General features: G+C 47.6%; 1 protein-coding gene across 5 annotated transcripts in view; it reads right to left on the minus strand.

The window, feature by feature from the left end:
• The window catches only part of LOC139249547 (zinc finger protein 664-like), a 202033-nt gene extending 185588 nt beyond the window's left edge, over positions 1–16445 (minus strand). For all 5 annotated transcript variants that reach the window (XR_011591200.1, XR_011591199.1, XM_070872487.1 and 2 more), the window contains exon 1: positions 16374–16445. The gene's annotated coding sequence lies outside the window, so the exon portion shown is untranslated. The remainder of the gene's footprint in view (positions 1–16373) is intronic.
• Between the last annotated feature and the right edge of the window lie 4537 nt (positions 16446–20982).

Consider the following 20982-nt stretch of genomic DNA (forward strand, 5'->3'; position numbering starts at 1 on the left):
CAGCCCGGGGAAGGTTTCAGTAGGTAAGGGAGCGCTAGTCGATCGAAAAGGGTTCCAGGTTCTTATGTGATAAGATTTTTATTGTTTTTAATTCGGAAGGGGTTCTTATGTGACAAGACTATTAAAAAAAAAAAGAGCGCAATCGATCAAAGAGTTTGGGTACGGAACCTTAAGTTTTATCAGCTGTTATTAGGATAAGTTAAGGACTCGGTCTGTAGTGGCGTACAACGCAGACTGAGAATTTGTTTAGAGGTTATGATTTGTGTACTCACGGGAATATTGTTTGTTGTCCTTGTATTACTGTTGTGTGCAATACCTTTGTGAGTCATTGCCATTAGAGAAACGGGAAGAGTCACTAGGGAAAGTTGTGATTCGGAAAAAAAAAAGGGAGAGTTGTGATTAAAAAAAAACACAAGGATTGATTAGGAAAAGAAACAGTAACTGATTGATCAACTACGATTGGTTCGTGCCAGCATATCTCACACACCCAGACTGAGCCCGAATTAAGAGCCTTTTCAGGCCACGTAACGGCCAGGAGAAGTGGGCGTAGAGAACTCGGTTGGCCGAAAGGATTGTGAGATCAGAAACTGTGGAAAAATCTTAAATCATCCAGAATGGGGGCTGGAGCAAGTAAACCACCACCAAAAGGGACCCCAGCCCATTTTATGCTCCAGAATTGTGGTCAGTCTTCAATTGACCACCGAAGAGAATGGGTAAAATGGACTAAGGGTGAAAACAGGCCATTTCCACCCGATGGTTCATTCAATTTAGAGAGAATAACCTGTCTAGAAGAATGCCTTATAGACAGAGACCCAGGTAGAAGAGGGAAAAAAAAAGTGAATTGGTCAGCGTATGGAGATTGGAAAAGGGAAGCTGAGGAACGACACGAGAAGAGCCTAAGAGTTAGCAAGCAGTGTACTAGAGGAAGAAAGCAGGGGGATGAACGGGTAGAGCAGGTGAATCGCCCTCGACATAACAAACACCCATCCGTTATGGTTGTTAAAGAGACAAAGGCACACTCACCTAGGGCTCCTGAGGGTTGGGATAAGGATGAGGATGAGGACTGGGATGAGGATTGGACTCCCTACAGCCATCGACCACCGCCGTATGTTCCATCCCCGGGGGGTGCTCCAGGCCAAGGAGGAGACGATCCTCGGGCCGGAGTACAGGGAAACGGGGTAACACCCGCTCCCAACAATACAGGTGCGGCTGCAGGAAATATAAGTCAGTCACAAGGGAATTAATAACGTGACGGCCCTGCAGGGGGCACATGAAGTCTTACCCGTGGACCAGAGCCCGTTGCCCTGGAGCCATCATCATCTGCATACCCAGTAAGACTTTTTCCCAGTCCACTCTCTGGGGGGGCTCCGGTCCCTATTTATCGACCATGGTCACCAAGTGAATTAAGAATAATTGTGGAAGGATTGGCAGACCCCAAAACCAATATTGAAAAGGCCATAGACCAGTTAAAAGTAATCATCTTGTGTCACGAACCCAGTATATTAGATGGTCAAATCTTACTGAAAGCATGGTTAAAGGACACAAAATTTGCCGAACTTGAGATAAAATCCAAAGATTTTAAAACCCATCGAGAGGCTCCGGATGCAGATCCCAGCACGAAGCCAGGAGAGGGGTTCTGGGGAAGATGTTGGGAAGCCTTACATTCGGTGTTCCCGAGGAAAACGAATTGGTCCAAAATTATGGAAACTACACAAAGAAAGGAGGAGGATGTTGAGGATTATGTAGAAAGAGTGCGAGAGATCATGAACCAATGTTCAGGCATGAAAATGGAGGAGGTAGAAGCTTCTATGATCAGCGCCGTGGTAAACGGGCTACGGCCCGAACTCAGAGATCCCTTTAAACTAGTTTGTCTCGGATGGCGACAGGAATCGCTATCCAAGGTTGTATCTATGTTAAAGGACATACAAGAGCGAAATAGAGAATCTAGAAGCAAGGTCACCATGTTTGTAGGACAAGCAGCTCCAATAACACCCACCCCGGTGATACCGTCCTACGCCCCCCCCCAGGGTAGAGGAAGAGGGCGAGCCAGAGGAGGATATTACAGGGGAAGAGGGAGAGGAGGTGCAGGGCAGGAACAATATGACACCTGTCACAATTGTGGACAGATTGGACACTGGGCTAGAACTTGCCGGGCAAAACAGCAACAACCAAATCATGATTGGACTCAACAGGCAGGTAATAGAGCATACCCTCCCCCTTCAGAACCCAACCCGTATGCGACCCAAGTCCAGGTACATGCTAGACCTCAGACTAATTTCTCTGTGCAAATGTTTTTCTCCAACCCTATCAATGTACAAATAGAGGATTACGAAGATAGTCATTCATTCCTACTGTCTAAGGAGGTTCCAGTGAATCTGTGTGGACGTGACCTGTTATGTAAAATGAATGCCACGATCCTCTGTTCCCCAGCTGGTCTGGAGGTTCGAGTCCCCATAGATAAATGTGGCGCATATCCACTACTTCAACCCACAACTCCCATATTGTATGCCTGGGAAAATTTGGACCCCACACTAAGCAAAACCCTATCCTATTTGGTTGGTTCATATTGGTGTGTAACAAGGTTAATCACAGACTACCTCAAATCTCAAACCTTGGGCAAGTGGTACGAAACATTACACTGCACAGCATATTGTGACAAAACGGGATCAGACGCTACAGCACAAATCTTTTATCAACCATTCCTGCACCAGAAACATCAATTGATGATCGGAAAAATCTTTATCGGACCCGAAGGGATAGCGGCAGGGGTTGAATTATCCTCCCACAGTCAGAGCTTGTTTAGGGTTAAAGGGAGCGTTCCACACTGCACCCTTGCGGTTGCAGGCACGTATAAACCCCAGGATTTAGGACGAATGATTAAAAGAATGCAAGGATCCCCAGTACAAGAGGAATGGCACACACGTAATGGAACTTTGGGGCAACATGAAAAGGGGGGAGGCTATTCTGTCAAGTTGAATGGGAAAGTATACTTCGATGCTGTCTTAGAAGAAAGGATGCTCTCAGCCACGAGCTTCCCAGTACGACAAAGCACAGCAGAGCTTCTTGCTAAAGTTCCAGAACAACTATGGTCTACACACGCTAATGAAGTAGGAAGGATGCTCACCGCACAACCCTATAAGGTAGCGATCAATTCAACCGCCCCGCTCCCCAAGAAGCCTCAACACCCCTTGTCCCCAGCCGCAGAACAAGGTATTGAGCCAGTCATTAAGTACCTGCTGGCCCAGGGAGTAATCGTTCCAACTAGAAGTCCATGTAACACACCGATCTTTCCGGTGCAGAAGCCCAATAGTGACAAATGGAGATTTGTCCAAGACCTACGAGCCGTGAATCATTCGGTATTCCCAACTTATCCAGTGGTACCCAACCCGGCAATTATACTTGCCAGTATTCCGGCATCATCAACGTATTACACAGTAGTTGATCTGTGTTCAGCATTTTTCTCAATACCCATTCACCCAGAGTCTCAATTCCTGTTTGCCTTCACGTATAAAGGACGCCAATATACGTGGACAAGACTCCCGCAGGGATTTACCGAGAGCCCTACCATATTCTCACAGTGCCTAAAGAGGGATCTGGAAGATGTAATTTTACCAGCAGGTTCTACACTTGTGCAGTATGTTGACGACTTATTGCTCGCCTCACCCTCCAAATTGGCCTGCGAAACGGACTCCCTTGTGTTATTAAAAGCTCTGGTCTCGAAAGGACACAAGGTGTCAAAGGCAAAGTTACAATTTGTCTCAGAAAAGGTTCGGTATCTAGGGCACGAATTGGTCAGAGATACGAGACAATTGACACAAGACCGAGTAAAAGCAATCTGCTCTGCCCCATTACCAGTAACCAAGAGAGAAATGAAACACCTCCTCGGCATGACAGGATACTGCCGGCAATGGGTTATGAGTTATTCCAAGATTGTTAGACCACTGTTAGACATGTCCATGCCCGCACTACCAGAGAAGTTGATTTGGAATGAGGTATCCCGGAATGCTTTTCAGAACCTTAAACAGTCCCTCACTTCAGCACCCGCCTTGGGATTACCAGATTACACTAAGCTATTCAACTTATTTGTGCATCACAAGTCGGGTTTTGCACAATCTGTTTTGACTCAGTTACATGGAGACAGGCAGCGACCGGTAGCGTATTTCAGTACCCAACTAGACCCAGTGGCACGCGGACTACCAGGATGTCTTCCTTCGTTGGCAGCAGCTTATTATGCTATGCAACAGGCTCAGACAATAACTCTAAATCATCAGACCATTTTGTATATCCCACACTCTGTCGAGATTTTACTTACTAAATGTGCCACCCAACACCTAACCTCCGCAAGAACCACTAAATACGAGGTCGAACTGTTATCAAATCCGAACCTTGTCATCAAAAGATGTACTACCTTAAATCCAGCCACTCTACTCCCCACGGAAGACGACGGCGAACCCCATTCATGTGAAATGGTAACCGAATTAGTGACTAAACCACGTATCAATCTAACAGATGTACCAATGTGTAATTCTGATCTAGTGTACTATGTTGACGGATCAGCCTTACGAAATGATAGGGGCCAACCTAGAGCGGCTTATGCAATTGTAACTCAGTTTAATGTTGTCGAAACAGTCTCTCTTCCAGACTCCTTTTCAGCCCAACAAGCCGAATTGTTTGCGTTAACTTGAGCCTGTATTCTGGCTGAAGGACACACAGTTAATATCTACACTGACTCCAGGTATGCTTTTGGGGTATCACATGACTATGGACAAATTTGTAAGATTCGCGGGTACCTGACTTCTTCAGGAACCCCTATCAAAAATGCAGAACAAGTGGAAAATCTCCTGCGAGCCATTCAATGCCCTTTGAAACTTGCCATTATCAAATGCCAAGCACATACAGGCCAGTCGAATGAGGTGGCACTTGGGAATGCCAGAGCTGATAATGCAGCTAAGTCAGCAGCTCTGTCGAAAGGGGGGATGCAGGTGTCATTGTTCCCACTAAGGAAAAATAATTGCTCAGACCCGCCACCCACTATTAATGACGTGCTGGCCTTTCAGACACAGGCCAGTACGGAGGAGGTGGTGACCTGGACGAAGGATCAATGTTATAAAAATCCAGAAGGAATATGGGTTCACCATGACGGCCGCGTGGTGGCCCCTAGATCCTTACTTCCATGGATTGCCCGATGTGTTCATACATTCACACATGCAGGCAAAGGGGGATTGGCAGATTATATTTTGGCAACTTGGTATGCACCAGGTATTTCGGCAATTGCAAAACAAATCTGTGAAAATTGTGTTACCTGTCAGACAATGAATCCGGGTAAGACGGAAAAAGTAGAATCTGCCTCCCACCCAAATCCAGTCGGGCCTTTTGTACATTTACAAATGGATTTTATTGAATTACCTATGTGTATGGGATTCAAGTATGTATTAGTTATTGTAGATGTGTTCTCTAGATGGATTGAAGCCTTTCCATGTAAAAAGGCCGATGCCACTACTGTTGCTAAATGTTTGTTAAAAGAAATTGTACCGCGCTTCGGAATCCCTGCTAAGCTTTCCAGTGATAACGGGTCACATTTCACGGGAACTGTTATAAGAGAAATGTGTAAAGCTTTACAGATTAATCAACGTTTTCATTGCAGTTATCATCCACAATCAGCTGGACTTGTTGAAAGATATAATGGAATGCTTAAAAATAAGCTGGCAAAACTATGCAATGACACTGGACTGAAATGGACAGAACTGCTGCCCTTAGCTTTGATGGTAATGCGATCTGCAACCAACAGAACAACAGGCCTGTCACCGCATGAGATAGTTATGGGACGTCCCCAACGACTACCTTTTACAGCACCATTTACTGCAAAACAGATGGACATCCACAAAATGGAGGAAAATATGTTGAATTATTGTATTGCACTAACCAAATGTAGTTCCAGCTTTCATTCACAGGTAAAGGAAGCCCAAGTCAAGCCAGCGGAAGGGAAGTGTCATAACCTGGAGCCAGGGGAATTCGTTTACATCAAGATTTTTAAAAGGAAAAGCAGTCTACAGCCAAGATTCGAAGGACCATACCAGGTCTTGCTGGCGACCAATACTGCAATCAAGGTAAAGGAAAGACCAACATGGATCCACGCATCCCATTGCAAACGGGCACCCGACCAGGAGGAAGGGACGAAGGAATCAGAGGAACAGAAAAAGGAAGACTGAATAAGGAACTGTATGGATTATGGGGACTGATGGTGCTGGGCTTGACAGGGTTTTACTTCACATTATTGATTATACCAGGGGTACAGACCCGCCACCGAAGGGAATTGCACGTAAACGTATTTATGGCTCTGAGTCATAGGTATGCTCAAGAAAGAAACTTATCGAGTTGTTGGATATGTTCCCATGTACCTGTCCACTCCAGGGGGGGTATTCCCCTGAGATCTGTCCCCTTTAACGAATCAGAAATGGTAGAATGGTTGACAGTGCAAAACAGGACAAAACTAACTAAGGGGCCAGAAACGAAGGAGCAAACAGAATGGAGGTCGGCAGAGTATAAACTTACAGCCTTCCAGGGATGGTACCAGCCCAATTATGATAATAACCATCAGCCTCCCTTCCTAAGCATTACTCCCAGAATAGGAAATCCTGAAGGTATAATATGCCTAGTGAGTAATGAAACTAAAGGACCAGAAATGGGACGCAGCAAGTGTTCCCAAATGATTAAATGGCAAGCCACAACTAATCCCACTGAGAGAAAGATAGCAACCGTTGGCTGGACAACGGTCCATAACAAAGCCCCAGGTAAAGGGTGGGAAGGTGAGACCACTCGAGTAGGGACAGTGCGAAAGGACCAGGAGCTGACGTCCTATAATTGCACCTACTTTATTTGTGGCCATAAAGCCTACCCATGGTTACCAGCCAACTGGACAGGGGTCCTGTTACTTAGGATATGTGGTACCCCTTATCAGATCAGTAAGGACTCTAAGGGAGGCCTATGGAAGCCACAGATTTAAACGGGATTTGACGTGGCTAAACGGAATATTCAAGGTAATGGTGCCACCCTATGGAATAGCATCGACCGAATGGCAGTTACGGGAACTGGCTAACTTAGTAGAATCAGTAGACAACGCAACTTCCCAAGCCTTTGAAGGGATAAATGACGAAATGGTAGCTATTCGAACAGTGGCTCTCCAAAATCGTATGGCCTTAGATTATCTCCTAGCCAAGGAGGGAGGAACATGCGCATTAATAGGTGAAGAATGCTGTACGTATATCCCAGATAAATCAGAAGATATCGGCAGTCTAGCTGAAAACATCAGGAAAAAGGTAATAGAGTATAAACAGACAGTTGGCCAGGACGGTATCACCTTGTGGGGTTGGGCATCAGGATGGTTGGGAGCCCTGGGGAAATCTGTGGTACAGGGTTTGATCATATTCCTGCTGATAGTCTTCGCCCTGTATCTTTTATTTGTCGTCATTAAGTGTTGCTGTGCCAGGGTGGGAGAAACTATGTTACCTACCGAGACCACGGGTAGAGTTATGGTAGCAACAACTGCTGAAGGCTCTTGTGTAGAAATGGAAATGGAGAGACTGTACAAGATCAGAATGGATTGAGTTGTCCTTGTGAAGGACAAAATGGGGGAATGTGGAAAGTATTTTTATCTAAGCTGATACCATACGGTATTTGTGTGCCTTTTGATTAAAATGGAGTCCTGGCCCTTCCAGAACTTTCTGCATTTTAGCAGTCAGCTTGCATAAACAGCTAAACCTGCTGTTAGATGGCTGATGGCCATCAGACAGCTAGGAGACAAGTCATGCTGAGACAAGTAACCCCCCATGGTGCTCTCCTATTGTCTACACGACAGGAGTTCCATGTCACCCCACCCTTATCTTCTAGCCATTATCTCTTTCCTTTACCTCATCCATTTGATGCAAACAGATAAACTGACCAGGAAATTGAAACAATCCTGACACAATACAAGACAGGTGATAGCCCATTACCTATGACTCATGGAGTAATGGCCGTTTGGCTTTCTGATAACCCTGACAAAAGGAAATATCTGGACACCATGACAGGACCAGGATATAGTAATTAACTCTTTATCTGTATTCACTGACTGTGAGACAGAGCAATACACAGGGAGAGGCCAGAACTTTGGTTTTACTGTATAAATATCTTGTTATTGTTAAACTGAACCATTTCGGAGGTGTTCATTTAGCCCTTGACTGAGTGAAACCTACCCCTTGCGAGCAAGTAAATTAAAAAGGAAACTTCTACCGGAGCTGTAAGTGTCGGAGTCATTCTTTTCGGAGGTCGAGATTTCGACAGTCTACGGTTTTTAATATGTTCTCCTTCTGTCATGAAAGCCCTAATTTAATGGAGTTTTTCTGCCAACTGGACAGGAGTGATTTTTTTTTTAGACTGCACTGGAATTTTTCTCATAATATAAAATCTCAGAACATTTTTTTTTTCTTTCAGCACCTATTTAGTACGTTGCTTTTTTTTTGTCTTTTCCATAACTAGAGAGAAACTCTTTTTGGAGTTTACCTGCAAAACATAAACATTAAAACCATGCCACCCGCCTGGGTGACACAGCAGACATTTTCAAGGCCCCCTTTTTTTTTCGGTTTTTTTTTGGGGCGCTAAAATCAAATTTTTCCAGTGCCCCCTATAAAAGAGGAGGGGGACACTAAAAGTACCGGCAATGAAAACAAATTAAACTTTAAAACGTAAAATCAAATTAAAATTTGGTTGCCGGGCGTGATGATGCACTCCAGTCCCTCCGGTGCCCACCTTTCGCGGAAGGCCGCGAGCGTACCGGTGAACACCGCGTGCTCCATCTCCAAGGACACCCTGGACCGGATATAAGAGCGGAAGAGAGGCAGGCAGTCAGGTTGAACGACCCCCTCGACCGCCCGCTGCCTGGACCGGCTGATGGCACCCTTGGCCGTGCCCAGGAGCAGTCCTACGAGGAGGCCTTCGGACCTACCCGCTCCCCTCCGCACAGGGTGCCCAAAGATCAGGAGAGTGGGACTGAATTGCAGCCAGAATTTCAGGAGCAGCCCCTTCAAATAATAAAACAGGGGCTGCAACCTTGTGCATTCCATAAAAACATGGAACACGGACTCTTCCAGACCGCAGAAATTGCAGGCGGCCTGGGAGTCCGTGAACCGGCTTAGAAATTTGTTGCACGGCACTGCTCCGTGCACCACCCTCCAGGCCAAGTCCCCGATGAATAGTGGGAGGACCCCTGCGTAGAGTGCCCTCCATCGGGGACCCCCGCCTCCTCCGGACGGCAAGATGGTACGCCATGGCGTGTCCGGACGGCCGGCGAGGATGGCAAAGCTGAGAGTGTGCAGGAGCAGCCCGTACAGGAAACCCCTCCGCGCGGAACTGAAAGGCACGGAGGGGATTTCCCCGAGGCGGCTCAAGTTGTGAGGCTCCGGCCCCCGAGGGAGGTTCCGGGGTTTGGCGCCGATGAGGAATTCCGTCCGGACGGGGGTCAGTTCGGACGGGATCTCCCCACGTGCTTGAGCCTCCTCGATGCACCTAACGGAGTCAGGGCCCAGAGCTGTTTTTAGCGACTCGATGGCATCGGCCGCGTGGCGGACGTTGGCAGAATTTAGGCGCCGCGCCAGCGTGTCTGGCGCCATCCAGCCCGCTCCTCCGCCATCGAGCAGGTCCCTGACCCTGGTCACCTCACCAGCCACAGCCCTCTCTTCCGACCGCCACATAAAACCTCGGTCTGGCACGTAGGCTGTGGACTGCTTTTCGTTATCTCAATTGTTCCAGCCTCAAGGTCGTGTTATTTAATATAATTTTTTTTTGGAATCCTTTTGAATCCATCTCAGTTGTTTTGCTGTGCCTTCTCTGAATGTTTTCTTTTGACAAGTAAGTGAGCATGTTAAATCCTTTTTTTTAACCACCGGGACCATGTATTTTTTTTTTTAACTCAACAAACCTATCCTTTGTGCATTTCCTGGCTCCGTAACTTATCATCCGAATATATGTAATTCAATAAAGTTCACACTCTTAAACTTCCCACATACAGGACAACACTACGAAGGGTTAAAAAAAATTTCATTCTGTTTGAAAAAGTAGGTGGAGCGAAAACAAACCACAACTCCCCGGCTTTTTTTTTTAAAAACAGTAAAAATCACAGAAGTATTTCTTATTTAAACAGACGTTCACAAGAATTTCTTTTCTTTCCTATTAATTTTTGGATCCATTATTGATCATCTATCCCTATCTAGCTCTAACTATCCCTACTTTCCGTGTCGCCGCACGGATCTACTTGGGCCTCGAACCCATACAGACACTGGGCCTCGAACCCAGGCAGGCTGTGGGCCTCGAACCCAGGCAGACTTACCTATCTTTCCAAGTCGCCGCTTGGTTTGCGTCACCGCGCAAGACTTACCTATTCTAACCTATCTTTCCAAGTCGCCGCTTGGTTTGCGTCCCTATCTCTATCCCTATTCTAAGTTTGAAAGGTATTCACCAGATTGTCCTGGATCTCGTTCAGACACTACCTGAGAACCAGCGAGTGGCTAAACTTTCCTCAGACTTTTGAAACCGGGGGGAAACTGGAGCAGTATTGAAATCATACTCACTCCAGTGGCCACTTTCCCCTCGTCTCGTCTCGTCCAAGGCTAGTCTGGCTCTTAATTCACAAGTTTTCGGCAGTCGTCCGTTGAGATCCCACTTCTGACACCAAATGTTGATTCTTGGATTCTTTTACCTCAATCTGGTTCAGCAAAATTACTGAAACGAATACCGTTTGTGCTTTAAAAAAAGCAAGCTTTTATTTAAAAAGCAACTCCCGATCGGGGACTTTATCAAACAGAAGGAATGCAAGTCTGTTCGAACGCACCCACTTCCTACGTACAAAGTGACGTTACATTGTAAAGGGACGATGGTTATACATTTTCGACAAAAGATAACAAGATAGGGCTCGAGTGACATCCTAGTTCAGCCTATCTCTTTTGATCCCTCTTTCCCTTTGTCCACTCATAAGCCGACCAAATTATGGTCTGATTTTAAACAAAGACCTTCTGTTAATGTTTCAGGTTAAGAACATAATTTAATAAGACCTTGAGGTTTTTCTGCAAGCCATAGGTTTTGTTTCAATACGTGTTAGTGTTGTAACATTTCGTAGTCTCGAGTCTGAGATGTCATGGCTATTCCTTCATGAATTCTTTGTTAGCTTATACTGTCCCTATACAATTCCCACGTTCTCAACTTCAATGTCTCTATACATTTTTAAACATTCACAGGTCCAGCGCAATATAAACAGGGACAGGTTCCAGCGTAATATAAACAGGGACAGGGTCCAGCGTAATATAAACAGGGACAGGGTCCAGCGTAATATAAACAGGGACAGGGTCCAGCGTAATATAAACAGGGACAGGGTCCAGCGTAATATAAACAGGGACAGGGTCCAGCGTAATATAAACAGGGACAGGTTCCAGCGTAATATAAACAGGGACAGGGTCCAGCGTAATATAAACAGGGACAGGGTCCAGCGTAATATAAACAGGGACAGGGTCCAGCGTAATATAAACAGGGACAGGGTCCAGCGTAATATAAACAGGGACAGGGTCCAGCGTAATATAAACAGAGACAGGATCTAGTGCAAAATAAGCAGAGACAGAGTCCAGTGTGATGTAAACAGGGACAGGATCTAGTGTAATATAAACAGGGACAGGGTCTAGTGTAATATAAACAGGGACAGGGTCCCGTGTAATATAAACAAGGAAAGGGTCGAGTGTAATACAAACAGGGACAGGGTCTGGGGTAATATAAACAGAGACAGGTTCTAGTGTAATATAAACACGGATAGGGTCGAGTGTAATATAAACACGGACAGGGTCGAGTGTAATATAAACACAGACAGGGTCTCGTGTAATATAAACAGGGACAGGGTCCAGCGTAATATAAACAGGGACAGGGTCCAGCTTAATATAAACAGGGACAGGGTCCAACTTAATATAAACAGGGACAGGGTCCAGTGTAATATAAACAGCGACAGCGTCCAGTGTAATATAAACAGGGACAGCGTCCAGTGTAATATAAACAGAGACAGTTTTGGTGTAATATAAACAGTGACAGGATCTAATGTAATATAAACAGGGACAGGTTCTAGTGTAATATAAACAGGGACAGGTTCTAGTGTAATATAAACACAGACAGGGTCTAGTGTAATATAAACAGTGACAGGGTCTAGTGTGATATTAACAGAGACCGGGTCCAGTGTAATAGAAACAGGGACAGGGTCGAGTGTAATATAAACAGGGACAGGGTCCAGCGTAATATAAACAGGGACAGGGTCCAGCGTAATATAAACAGGGACAGCGTCCAGTGTAATATAAACAGGGACAGGATCTCGTGTAATATAAACAGAGACAGTTTTGGTGTAATATAAACAGTGACAGGATCTAATGTAATATAAACAGGGACAGGGTCTAGCGTAATATAAACGGAGACAGGGTCCAGCGTAATATAAACGGAGACAGGGTCCAGCGTAATAGAAACAGGGACAGGGTCCAGCGTAATAGAAACAGGGACAGGGTCCAGCGTAATAGAAACAGGGACAGGGTCCAGCGTAATAGAAACAGGGACAGGGTCCAGCGTAATAGAAACAGGGACAGGGTCCAGCGTAATAGAAACAGGGACAGGGTCCAGCGTAATAGAAACAGGGACAGGGTCCAGCGTAATAGAAACAGGGACAGGGTCCAGCGTAATATAAACAGGGACAGCGTCCAGCGTAATATAAACAGGGACAGGGTCCAGCGTAATATAAACAGGGACAGGGTCCAGCGTAATATAAACAGGGACAGGATCTCGTGTAATATAAACAGAGACAGTTTTGGTGTAATATAAACAGTGACAGGATCTAATGTAATATAAACAGGGACAGGTTCTAGTGTAATATAAACAGAGACAGGGCCTTGTGTAATATAAACAGAGACAGGGCCTTGTGTAATATAAACAGGGACAGGGTCTAGCGTAATATAAACGGAGACAGGGTCCAGCGTAATAGAAACAGGGACAGGGTCCAGCGTAATAGAAACAGGGACAGGGTCCAGCGTAATAGAAACAGGGACAGGGTCCAGCGTAATAGAAACAGGGACAGGGTCCAGCGTAATAGAAACAGGGACAGGGTCCAGCGTAATAGAAACAGGGACAGGGTCCAGCGTAATAGAAACAGGGACAGGGTCCAGCGTAATAGAAACAGGGACAGGGTCCAGCGTAATAGAAACAGGGACAGGGTCCAGCGTAATAGAAACAGGGACAGGGTCCAGCGTAATAGAAACAGGGACAGGGTCCAGCGTAATAGAAACAGGGACAGGGTCCAGCGTAATAGAAACAGGGACAGGGTCCAGCGTAATAGAAACAGGGACAGGGTCCAGCGTAATAGAAACAGGGACAGGGTCCAGCGTAATAGAAACAGGGACAGGGTCCAGCGTAATAGAAACAGGGACAGGGTCCAGCGTAATAGAAACAGGGACAGGGTCCAGCGTAATAGAAACAGGGACAGGGTCCAGCGTAATAGAAACAGGGACAGGGTCCAGCGTAATAGAAACAGGGACAGGGTCCAGCGTAATAGAAACAGGGACAGGGTCCAGCGTAATAGAAACAGGGACAGGGTCCAGCGTAATAGAAACAGGGACAGGGTCCAGCGTAATAGAAACAGGGACAGGGTCCAGCGTAATAGAAACAGGGACAGGGTCCAGCGTAATAGAAACAGGGACAGGGTCCAGCGTAATAGAAACAGGGACAGGGTCCAGCGTAATAGAAACAGGGACAGGGACCAGCGTAATAGAAACAGGGACAGGGTCCAGCGTAATAGAAACAGGGACAGGGTCCAGCGTAATAGAAACAGGGACAGGGTCCAGCGTAATAGAAACAGGGACAGGGTCCAGCGTAATAGAAACAGGGACAGGGTCCAGCGTAATAGAAACAGGGACAGGGTCCAGCGTAATAGAAACAGGGACAGGGTCCAGCGTAATAGAAACAGGGACAGGGTCCAGCGTAATAGAAACAGGGACAGGGTCCAGCGTAATAGAAACAGGGACAGGGTCCAGCGTAATAGAAACAGGGACAGGGTCCAGCGTAATAGAAACAGGGACAGGGTCCAGCGTAATAGAAACAGGGACAGGGTCCAGCGTAATAGAAACAGGGACAGGGTCCAGCGTAATAGAAACAGGGACAGGGTCCAGCGTAATAGAAACAGGGACAGGGTCCAGCGTAATAGAAACAGGGACAGGGTCCAGCGTAATAGAAACAGGGACAGGGTCCAGCGTAATAGAAACAGGGACAGGGTCCAGCGTAATAGAAACAGGGACAGGGTCCAGCGTAATAGAAACAGGGACAGGGTCCAGCGTAATAGAAACAGGGACAGGGTCCAGCGTAATAGAAACAGGGACAGGGTCCAGCGTAATAGAAACAGGGACAGGGTCCAGCGTAATAGAAACAGGGACAGGGTCCAGCGTAATAGAAACAGGGACAGGGTCCAGCGTAATAGAAACAGGGACAGGGTCCAGCGTAATATAAACAGGGACAGGGTCCAGCGTAATATAAACAGGGACAGGGTCCAGCGTAATATAAACAGGGACAGGGTCCAGCGTAATATAAACAGGGACAGGGTCCAGCGTAATATAAACAGGGACAGGGTCCAGCGTAATATAAACAGGGACAGGGTCCAGCGTAATATAAACAGGGACAGGGTCCAGCGTAATATAAACAGGGACAGGGTCCAGCGTAATATAAACAGGGACAGCGTTCAGCGTAATATAAACAGGGACAGCGTCCAGCGTAATATAAACAGGGACAGCGTCCAGCGTAATATAAACAGGGACAGGGTCCAGCGTAATATAAACAGGGACAGGGTCCAGCGTAATATAAACAGGGACAGGGTCCAGCGTAATATAAACAGGGACAGGGTCCAGCGTAATATAAACAGGGACAGGGTCCAGCGTAATATAAACAGGGACAGGGTCCAGCGTAATATAAACAGGGACAGGGTCCAGCGTAATATAAACAGAGACAGGTGTCGAGTGTAATATAAACAGAGCCATGGTGAAGTGTAATATAAACAGAGACAGGGCCTATAAACAGAGACAGGGCCTATAAACAGAGACAGGGCCTATAAACAGAGACAGGGTCTAGTGTAATATAAATAAGGCCAGGGGCTAGTGTAACATAAACAGGGACACGGTTTTATGCTTCATAAACAGAGACAGAATCCAGTGTAATTTAAACAGGGCCAGAGTCTAGTGTCATATAAACAGAGACAGGTTCTTTGTAATATAAACAGAGTCAGCTTCTATGTAATATAAACAGAGACAGAGTGAGTGTAATATAAAGAGTGAGAGTGTCTTGTGCAGTATAAACTGTATATCTGTTCATGTTACATGACTCCCTGATAGGGTCGAGTGTAATATAAACAGAGACAGCATCTAGTGTAATAAAACAGAGACTGGGCCCAGTGCAATCTAAACAGAGACTGGGCCCAGTGCAATCTAAAAAGCGACAGGATCTAGTATCATATAAGCAGAGACATGGTCCAGTGTAATATAAACAGAGACAGGGTCCGGTGTGATATAAACAGGGACAGGGTCCGGTGTAATATAAACAGGGACAGGGTCCGGTGTAATATAAACAGGGACAGGGTCGGGTGTAATATCAACAGGGAGAGGGTCTGGTGTAATATAAACAGAGAAAGGGTCTCGTGAAAGGGTCTACCCCCGGGATACTCACCCTCATACCCCGGCTCCCTCAGCCCCCGGGGACACTCTCCCTCAGCCCCCGGGACACTCTCCCTCAGCCCCCGGGACACTCACCCTCAGACCCCTGGACACTCTCCTCCTGGGACACTCATCCTCAGCCCCCGGCTCCCTCTCTCCCCGGACACTCACCCTCAGCCCCCAGCTCCCTCTCCTTCTCCCCCCGGGACACTCATCCTCAGCCCCGGGCTCCCTGTCTCCCCGGGACACTCACCTCAGCCCCCGGCTCCCTCTCCTCCCCCCCCCGGGACATTCACCCTCAGCCCCCGGCTCCCTCTCCCCCCGAGACACTCTCCCTCAGCCCCCGGCTCCCTCTCCCCCCCGAGACACTCACCCTCAGCCCCAGGCTCCCTCTCTCCCCGGGACACTCACCCTCAGCCCCCGGCTCCCTCTCCTTCTCCTTCTCCCCCGGGGACATTCACCCTCAGCCCCCGGGACACTCTCCCTCAGCCCACGGCTCCCTCTCCCCCCGGGACACTCTCCCTCAGCCCCCGGCTCCCTCTCCCCCCCGGGACACTCTCCCTCAGCCCACGGCTCCCTCTCCCCCCGAGACACTCACCCTAAGCCCCAGGCTCCCTCTCTCCCCGGGACACTCACCCTCAGAGGCTCCAATTCCCCTTTCGCTAAATTTCCGCCATTTTTCTCACTTCGCCAACCGTCAGCATCCGGGGATCAAGTGCATGCGCATATTGCGCTGAAGGAGTAGATGTGCCCCGTCGCTGCTATTGGGTGCAAGCAGCTGATTGAGAGCTTGCCGCACCAATCGCTGCCCGGCAAAACTCCAGCATCGCCCCGCCCACTCCCACAGTCGGAGACGGGGCCTCGACAGTCACGTGGTTCCTGATTTGAATCCACGAGCTTCCCAAAGGCCTGAGCGCGTCTGACGTCGGTAAATTGGAAACCTGTGTGTGTGATATAAGTCTGTGTACGGGCTGTGTTTGTGTGATATATGTCTGAGTACTGGCTGTGTGTGTGATATTAGAAACATAGAAACATAGAAAATAGGTGCAGGAGTAGGCCATTCGGCCCTTCTAGCCTGCACCGCCATTCAATGAGTTCATGGCTGAACATTCAACTTCAGTACCCCATTCCTGCTTTCTCACCATACCCCTTGATCCCCCTAGCAGTAAGGACCTCATCTAACTCCTTTTTGAATATATTTAGTGAATTGGCCTCAACAACTTTCTGTGGTAGAGAATTCCACAGGTTCACCACTCTCTGGGTGAAGAAGTTCCTCCGCATCTCGGTCCTAAATGGCTTACCCCTTATCCTTAGACTGTGACCCCTGGTTCTGGACTTCCCCAACATTGGGAACATTCTTCCTGCATCTAACCTGTCTAACCCCGTCAGAATTTTATATGTTTCTATGAGGTCCCCTCTCATTCTTCTGAACTCCAGTGAATACAAGCCCAGTTGATCCAGTCTTTCTTGATAGGTCAGTCCCGCCATCCCGGGAATCAGTCTGGTGAACCTTCGCTGCACTCCCTCAATAGCAAGAATGTCCTTCCTCAGGTTAGGAGACCAAAACTGTACACAATACTCCAGGTGTGGCCTCACCAATGCCCTGTACAACTGTAGCAACACCTCCCTGCCCCTGTACTCAAATCCCCTTGCTATGAAGGCCAACATGCCATTTGCTTTCTTAACCGCCTGCTGCACCTGCATGCCAACCTTCAATGACTGATGTACCATGACACCCAGGTCTCTTTGCACCTCCCCTTTTCCTAATCTGTCACCATTCAGATAATAGTCTGTCTCTCTGTTTTTACCACCAAAGTGGATAACCTCACATTTATCCACATTATACTTCATCTGCCATGCATTTGCCCACTCACCTAACCTATCCAAGTCGCTCTGCAGCCTCACAGCATCCTCCTCGCAGCTCACACTGCCACCCAACTTAGTGTCATCCGCAAATTTGGAGATACTACATTTAATCCCCTCATCTAAATCATTAATGTACAGTGTAAACAGCTGGGGCCCCAGCACAGAACCTTGCGGTACCCCACTAGTCACTGCCTGCCATTCTGAAAAGTACCCATTTACTCCTACTCTTTGCTTCCTGTCTGACAACCAGTTCTCAATCCATGTCAGTACACTACCCCCAATCCCATGTGCTCTAACTTTGCACATCAATCTCGTGTGGGACCTTGTCGAACGCCTTCTGAAAGTCCAAATATACCACATCAACTGGTTCTCCCTTATCCACTCTACTGGAAACATCCTCAAAAAATTCCAGAAGATTTGTCAAGCATGATTTCCCTTTCACAAATCCATGCTGACTTGGACCTATCATGTCACCTCTTTCCAAATGCACTGCTATGACATCCTTAATAATTGATTCCATCATTTTACCCACTACCGATGTCAGGCTGACCGGTCTATAATTCCCTGTTTTCTCTCTCCCTCCTTTTTTAAAAAGTGGGGTTAAATTGGCTACCCTCCACTCCACAGGAACTGATCCAGAGTCAATGGAATGTTGGAAAATGACTGTCAACGCATCCACTATTTCCAAGGCCACCTCCTTAAGTACTCTGGGATGCAGTCCATCAGGCCCTGGGGATTTATCGGCCTTCAATCCCATCAATTTCCCCAACACAATTTCCCGGCTAATAAGGATTTCCCTCAGTTCCTCCTCCTTACTAGACCCCCCGACCCCTTTTATAACCGGAAGGTTGTTCGTGTCCTCCTTCGTGAATACCGAACCAAAGTACTTGTTCAATTGGTCCGCCATTTCTTTGTTCCCCGTTATGACTTCCCCTGATTCTGACTGCAGGGGACCTACGTTTGTCTTTACTAACCTTTTTCTCTTTACATATCTATAGAAACTTTTGCAATCCGTCTTAATGTTCCCTGCAAGCTTCTTCTCATACTCCATTTTCCCTGCCCTAATCAAACCCTTTGTCCTCCTCTGCTGAGTTCTAAATTTCTCCCAGTCCCCAGGTTCGCTGCTATTTCTGGCCAATTTGTATGCCACTTCCTTGGCTTTAATACTATCCCTGATTTCCCTTGATAGCCACGGTTGAGCCACCTTCCCTTTTTTATTTCTATGCCAGACAGGAATGTACAATTGTTGTAGTTCATCCATGCGGTCTCTAAATGTCTGCCATTGCCCATCCACAGTCAACCCCTTAAGTATCATTCGCCAATCCATCTCAGCCAATTCACGCCTCATACCTTCAAAGTTACCCTTCTTTAAGTTCTGGACCATGGTCTCTGAATTAACTGTTTCATTCTCCATCCTAATGCAGAATTCCACCATATTATGGTCACTCTTCCCCAAGGGGCCTCGCACAACGAGATTGCTAATTAATCCTTTCTCATTACATAACACCCAGTCTAAGATGGCCTCCCCCCTAGTTGGTTCCTCGACATATTGGTCTAAAAAACCATCCCTTATGCACTCCAGAAAATCCTCCTCCACCGTATTGCTTCCAGTTTGGTTAGCCCAATCTATGTGCATATTAAAGTCACCCATTATAACTGCTGCACCTTTATTGCACGCACCCCTAATTTCCTGTTTGATGCCCTCCCCAACATCACTACTACTGTTTGGAGGTCTGTACACAACTCCCACTAACGTTTTTTGCCCTTTGGTGTTCTGCAGCTCTACCCATATAGATTCCACATCATCCAAGCTAATGTCCTTCCTAACTATTGCCTTAATCTCCTCCTTAACCAGCAATGCTACCCCACCTCCTTTTCCTTTTATTCTATCCTTCCTGAATGTTGAATACCCCTGGATGTTGAGTTCCCAGCCCTGCTCATCCTGGAGCCACGTCTCCGTAATCCCAATCACATCATATTTGTTAACATCTATTTGCACAGTTAATTCATCCACCTTATTGCGGATACTCCTTGCATTAAGTGGGACTGAGTTACCCTGCCCGACTCTGTCAGTGGGACACTGAGTTACCTAGTCCGGCTCTATCAGTGCGACAGAATTACCCTGCCCGGTTTTTTTCAGTGGGACACTGAGTTACCCAGCCCGGCTCTATCACTGGGACTTAGTTACCCAGCCCGGCTCTATCAGTGGGACACTGAGTTACCCAGCCCTGCTCTGTCAGTGGGCCACTGTGTAACCCAGCCAGGCTCAATCAGTGGGACTGAGTTACCAAGCCCGGTCTATCAGTGGGACTGAGTTAACCAGCCCGGCACTCTCAGTGGGACACTGAGGTACGCAGCCCGGCTCTATTAGTGGGACACTGAGTTACCCAGCCCGGCTCTATCAGTGGGATTGAGTTACCCAGCCCGGCGCTATCAGTGGGACACTGAGTTACCCAGCCCAGCTCTATCAGTGGGATTGAGTTACCCAGCCTGGTTCTATCAGTGGGACTGAGTTACCCAGCCCGGCTCGATCAGTGAGACTGAGTTAGCCAGCCCGGATCTACCACTGGGACTGAGTTACCCAGCCCTGCTCTATCAGTGGGACACTGAGTTACCCAGTCCGGCTCTATCAGTGCGACAGAATTACCCTGCCCGGCTTTTTTCAGTGGGACACTGAGTTACCCAGCCCAGCTCTATCACTGGGACTTAGTTACCCAGCCCGGCTCTATCAGTGGGACACTGAGTTACCCAGCCCGGCTCTATCAGTGGGACTGAGTTAACCAGCCTGGCTCTATCACTGGAACTGAGTTATCCAGCCCGGATCTACCAGTGGGACTGTGTTATAGAGCCCGGCTCTATCAGTGGGCCACTGAGTTACCCAGCCCGGCTCTATCAGTGGGACACTGAGTAACCAAGCCCGGTCTATCAGCGGGACTGAGTTACCCAGCCCGGCTCAATCACTGGGACTTAGTTACCCAGCCCGGCTCTATCAGTGGGACACTGAGTTACCCAGCTCGGTTCTATCAGTGGGACTGAGTTACCCAGCCCGGCTCTATTAATGGGACACTGAGTTACCCAGCCCGGCTCTATTAGTGGAACTGTGTTACCCAGCACGCCTCTATCAGTGGGACACTGCGTTACCCAGCCCGGTTCTATCAGTGGGACACTGAGTAACCAAGCCCGGTCTATCAGTGGGACTGAGTTACCTAGCCAGGCTCCGTCAGTGGGACACTGAGTTACCCTGCCCGGCCCTATCACTAGGATTGATTTACCCAGTCCGGCTCTCACAGGGACACTGTGTTCCGCAGCCCGTCACTATCAGTGGGACACTGAGTTACCCAGCGCGTCTCTATCAGTGGGACTGATTTAACCAGCCCGG

Source organism: Pristiophorus japonicus, unplaced genomic scaffold, assembly GCF_044704955.1.
Source record: "Pristiophorus japonicus isolate sPriJap1 unplaced genomic scaffold, sPriJap1.hap1 HAP1_SCAFFOLD_318, whole genome shotgun sequence".
Lineage (NCBI taxonomy): Eukaryota > Metazoa > Chordata > Chondrichthyes > Pristiophoridae > Pristiophorus > Pristiophorus japonicus.